A 5,400-nucleotide genomic window follows, 5' to 3' on the forward strand; every position below is an offset into this window, starting at 1 on the left:
CTACGCAGCCTTGATAAGAGCTGGAGTGAACACCTTCAGAGATGATAATAAACTTTCAAGAGGAAAAGACATCTCCTCAGAATTACTCAAGGCCATCCAAGAATAAAAAATTTCTATTGTGGTCTTTTCAAAAGGCTATGCTTATTCCAGGTGGTGCCTTAATGAGCTTGTGAAGATTATTGAGTGCAAATGCGCAATAGGGCAAATTTGTCTTCCAATCTTCTGCTATGTCAGTCCGTCTGATGTCGAAAACAGACAGAAAGTTATGCAAAAGCTTTTGCTGAACACGAAAAACTTTTTGAAGCAGATATGGAGATGATCAAGAGGTGGAGGACAGCTCTTACATGGGCTGCAGATGTATCTGGTTGGGTTCTACAAAACGTTGCAAACGGGCATTTAATTCTTTCTAATTAAGATAAACTACCCCAAAAATATGTTTAAGACATGGATGGTTGATTTATTCATAACAAAAATGTAAATTGAACAGAAACAATTTTGGATAACCGAATTAAAACATTATTCTTAATTGTACATAAGATTATACTTGATGATAGTTGATAATTTGTAATTCAAGAAGAAAAATCTATATTTGTTTTTCGTTATATGAATTGCTTTCACATTTGAATATTCTTCTGACATAATTGTCCTGATGATGGAAAAGTAAAGCATAATCCTCGATTGTAATTTTGGATTGTTTTGATTTCAATATTTGAGTCTGTACTCATTGTTTCGGGCAAATCTTACCCATTGCAACCTGGATAAATTGTTTTTACCATCTACTATCTAAATTTGCAGGCATGAATAAAGAGATTGTGAAAGTTATCCTCAGAAAATTAAACCTCGTTTACCTGCATGTTCCCACTCACCCAGTTACTTTAGAATCCCGCGTTAAAGAGGTAATGGCGTTATTAAGAATGGGATTTGATCATGTTCGCATTGTGGACATCTATGGAATGGGTGGCATAGGTAAGACCACCATAGAAAAAGCTGTCTACAACTCTATCTATGATGGGTTTGATGGAAGCAGTTTTCTTTCAGATGTTAAAGATATCTATAAGCAACCTAATGGTCTTGCTAGAATACAACAACAACTCCTTTCTGATATCCTGAATTTGAAAAGTATTAGGATTCATAATGTTGACAGAGGAATCAATTTGATCCACAAAAAGCTTTGTCACCGGAGAGTTTTAATTGTTCTTGATGATGTGGATGATTAAACACAACTGAACTCATTGGTTGGGGATTGAATTGGTTCGGTGTAGGAAGTAGGATTATTGTTGCAACAAGAGATGAACGTTTGCTGACTGAATTAGAGGTGGACGAGAGATATAAAGGTTAAGAATTGAATCCTGAGGAGTCTCTCCAGCTTTTCAGTTGGCATGCATTTAAGAGGCTTATTCCCGAAGATGGTTACCTCTAACTTTCCAAGAGTGTGGTGGATCATGTTCAAGGACTTCCCCTAGCTCTTGAAGTTCTTGGTTCTCTTTTGTTTAAAAGAAGCCAGCTTGAATGGGAAAGTGTGGTTGAAAAATTGCGACACATAACTCATGGCCAAATTCAGAAGAAGCTTAGGATAAGTTTTGATGCACTAGATGATAAAGTGAGAGCCATATTCCTTGATATTGCATGTTTCTTTTTCGGAAGGGATAAAGAATATGTCATGGAAATACTCGGTGGCCGTGGTTTTTTGCCGGAAAGCCATATTCCTTGTAACCTTGAATTTGGCCGAGTGCAACAACTTAAGGGAACTTCCAGACAGCATTTGCAAGGTAAGATCTCTTGAGAACCTGAATCTTAGTGGTTGCTCAAAACTTAACAGGTTGCCAGAGCATTTGGGCAAGTTGGAAGTTTTGAGAAAGCTTCTTGCTAATGGGTCTGCCATTAAGCAATTGCCTATTTCCTCGGGACTTTTGATGAACCTTGAAGAGCTATTATTAGCTGGACGTAAAGAAGAGTTGACACTAAGCCTTTGTCCTCATTCTTCCCAAGATGGGTTTCACTAGGAAGTGCAGGTCCTTCCACATTGCTACCAGCTATGTTTTCTCATTTAAGGTCATTAACAATGCTTGATCTCCGACATCGAAACTTGTCTGACGAATACATTTCTATTGATTTTGGGAGTTTCCAATTTCTTAAATCATTGATTTTAGATGGAACAAGTTTTATAGACCGCCAGTTGGAATTAGCAACCTTCCTAGGTTATTTGCACTACATTCAAATGATTGCGAGAACCTTCAATCAATTCCAGAGCTTCCTCCAAATTTACAATACTTCCAAGCAAAACAGTGCACATCAATCTGCAGATACTCAAACCTATTCGACAAAGGTGCAAATATTATGGAGCTTGAAATAATTAATCGCCTTAACACAATGGACATGTGGGTTCTTCCTCACCTCTCAACCCAACGGGCCTACTTTAGTAGGGGTGAAGAACAGGTAAAGGTCTCTCTCTCTCTCTGTGTTAAATTGCTAATATTCATAAAAGAGATTTCATTGAAACAGGGGAGTTTTCGGTCCAAGGAAAGGTATTTAGAAGCATGCATCACTAGTAGAAAGGTGCCAGATTGGTTCGACTATAAAGAAATAGGATCTTCGATATTGTTTCATGGTCCTTCACTCTCAACTGGCAAAACTTGTGCTATGATTGTGTGCGTTGGCTATTCGATCAAAGATGAGCATAATGGAAGCATGGATGAATCTCTTACCATACATTTTAAAAATAAAACCAAGGACTATGAGACTTTCGATACGGCTAGTCATAAAATCTTTGATACTAAGATACGTTAAGATCATACCTGTATATGTTATTTAAGAACCTCAGAGTTTGTGAGTCTAAAAGTGGATGAAGGAGATGAAATTGAAGTTTATGCTGAGGCGCATGGTGGAATTCTTGTGAAGAAATGTGGTATCCATTTACCAATTCATCAAATTCAGGTGTAGGTGTAACTGCATGAGTCGAACGTCTCGATATTGTTTCAAAAATATTCTGAGGTCATTTCAAATTCAAATTTCATCATTTGCTCATTTTGATTTAGCATTATGTTGGATTTATCTAATTATAGATAAGTTCATAGATTCTTTGATTTGTTTATTTAATTAATTTTTTTTATATAATATAATTGTAAATTTTTTTGTATGAATAATTTTATGAAGAAAATTGAATGCTTCATGGATTTGTTCATGTCATTGTTGATTTGTTTCCTTTTTGTCACATAAGAAATGGTGGCTGAGCAACAATAAACTTTTATCGAAAAAACTGATAAAAAATCGGCTCATAAGTTAAATTGGTTTCAGTTTTATTGGTTAAATAGATTAATTCAATTTATGACTTAATTTAATTGGTGTATTCAATCGATTTTCAGTTTTAAAATTCAAGAATAACTCAATCGAAATTTACTAAAAATATTTTATTTAATTATTTTTTTTAAAATTATATAAAATACCTACTTCCTCTTTTATGCCTTCTCAATTTCTTTCCCAAACCCGACCGACCGAGGCGACCTACGAGAAAGAGGCCAAAGGAAATGACACTTTTGTGTAATTACTTAAAGAAACTATTCGAAAAGGGTTTAATTCGCTTGTAGGATAAGGCGATCCTTATAATTATCATATAAAATATATTTCTATAAACTATATATAAAAAATATCCCCAAAGTGTTAGTGGTAAACAACGGTCCTTTATAATGAAATGACTATATTAATCTTGATTAACTTTTTCTTTGAAATGACCAAATCTAACCCAGCTCACATTATACTGACATGAATCTCTTTCTCTCTAATTAAACATCCATGGAAGCTGATCTCCATAAGGGACATGGCAAGTCCTGAAATCATTGTGGTCTGAAAATTTATCTTTGCATTTCATCAAACAACTTTTTTTGCTTCTTTAAGCATTCCCATTTTCGCATATCCAGAGTTCAAAATATTCTAAGAACATAAATCCTTTTTTCACACATTTCATCGAACACTTTTTAAGTATCTGATAAACTCTCGCATTTTGCATACATATCTACAAGACGGATTCAAATAACTATCCCAGGTAAAAATCCAAAAAATTTTATGGGTTGGTGAACGTTTTTGCTGTCGGTAAAAGCTCTTTTTGACAGTAAAGTTGGATGAGAATTGAGTAAAGAGAAGCTAAAAGTTTTTCAATTTGATTGAGGATTTGAATTGCTTCTTTTAAGCGATTTTTGTTGCATAAATTGTGTAATTGGTTTAAGAGATTGTTTTTTCTGTTTGTTTAAAAAAATTTTTTTGCTAGAAATGTATATGGGTTTGGGTTTGAGAAGAAAATGAAGAAGTGATTATTGCTCTGTTTTGGTGAGACGAAGATAAAGAATGAGACTTCTGAAAAAATTTTGCTCTGTTATGCAATTTTAGTTATAGTGATTTATTATTTTAATAATAAAATATGATTATATTAACATCGATATATATTAAAATAAACCAAAAAAATAAAATTTATTTAAATAAACAATTATTATTTAATTTAATTTAATTTAAAATTATATTTAATAATCAATTTAATATAAATATTTATGAAATTAAAATTATCGACAAAGCGAGGGGCATCAACTAGCATATTTTTAAAGGAAGGTAAGTCACCCTCGCACGTTATCGCTGCCCATTTCCCGCTTGATCTCGACGTCACAAGCTTCAATCAATGACCACCGACAATCATATATACCTGAACTCAGCTTTGTCCGCTCGATCTCCTCTGTCCTCTCACCTCTCATAGCTAATCTTCATTTGCTTTCTCTGTTCTCTTATTGCTTGATGTCCTTCTCTTTTCTGCAACTCAAGTCAGTTGCTCATCATTGATGTAAAATCCTTTCTTTTTTGGAATTTCTAATTATTTTCAGCCATTTTCCATTTAACCCATGCTTTTAACATGTTTTGGGAGAGATCATTTTCGCTCTCTGAGTCTTTGTTGGAGTTGTTATGTTTCCTTTTGTTGGGGCTGTTCTGTATGAAGCATGAAACTTTATGAAGTCGGAAATTGTATAAAGCATGAAACTTTATCACCTTCTGTAACTGTTTTAAGCATGAAACTTCTCTAATTTGATGGGATTTTTTGTTTTTAGTTTTTTTTTTTTTGGTGTGGGTTCTTTGCTTTCTTTTATTATCTACAGTTTTCATTTTTAAAGGAAACAGGTAGCTTTGACCTCGGCAAGCAAAGCAACGAAGGAAATTTAAAAGAAAAAAAAAGTTTGGTTTTTGAAGATAAATCATTTTATTAAGTCTGAAATTGTCTTAAGCATTAAACTTCTGTAATTGTTGGTAAAAGTATGCGACATTAAGTCCTGTGTCACAAATGAAGCATGAAACTTTGCTTTGGTTTGGACTGCTATAGGTTGGCATGTTTTCCCTTCAAGGTGAAGACTGAAGGAGACACAGATG

General features: G+C 34.0%; 1 pseudogene; it reads left to right on the forward strand.

Annotated features, from left to right (window-relative positions):
* Positions 1-309: 309 nt before the first annotated feature.
* Positions 310-1,863, forward strand: LOC111287780 (disease resistance protein Roq1-like; annotated as a pseudogene).
* The last annotated feature ends 3,537 nt before the right edge of the window (positions 1,864-5,400 follow it).

This window comes from Durio zibethinus, chromosome 4 (assembly GCF_047325235.1).
Source record: "Durio zibethinus cultivar Kanyao isolate XHJ-2024 chromosome 4, ASM4732523v1, whole genome shotgun sequence".
In the NCBI taxonomy this organism is placed as follows: Eukaryota; Viridiplantae; Streptophyta; class Magnoliopsida; order Malvales; family Malvaceae; genus Durio; species Durio zibethinus.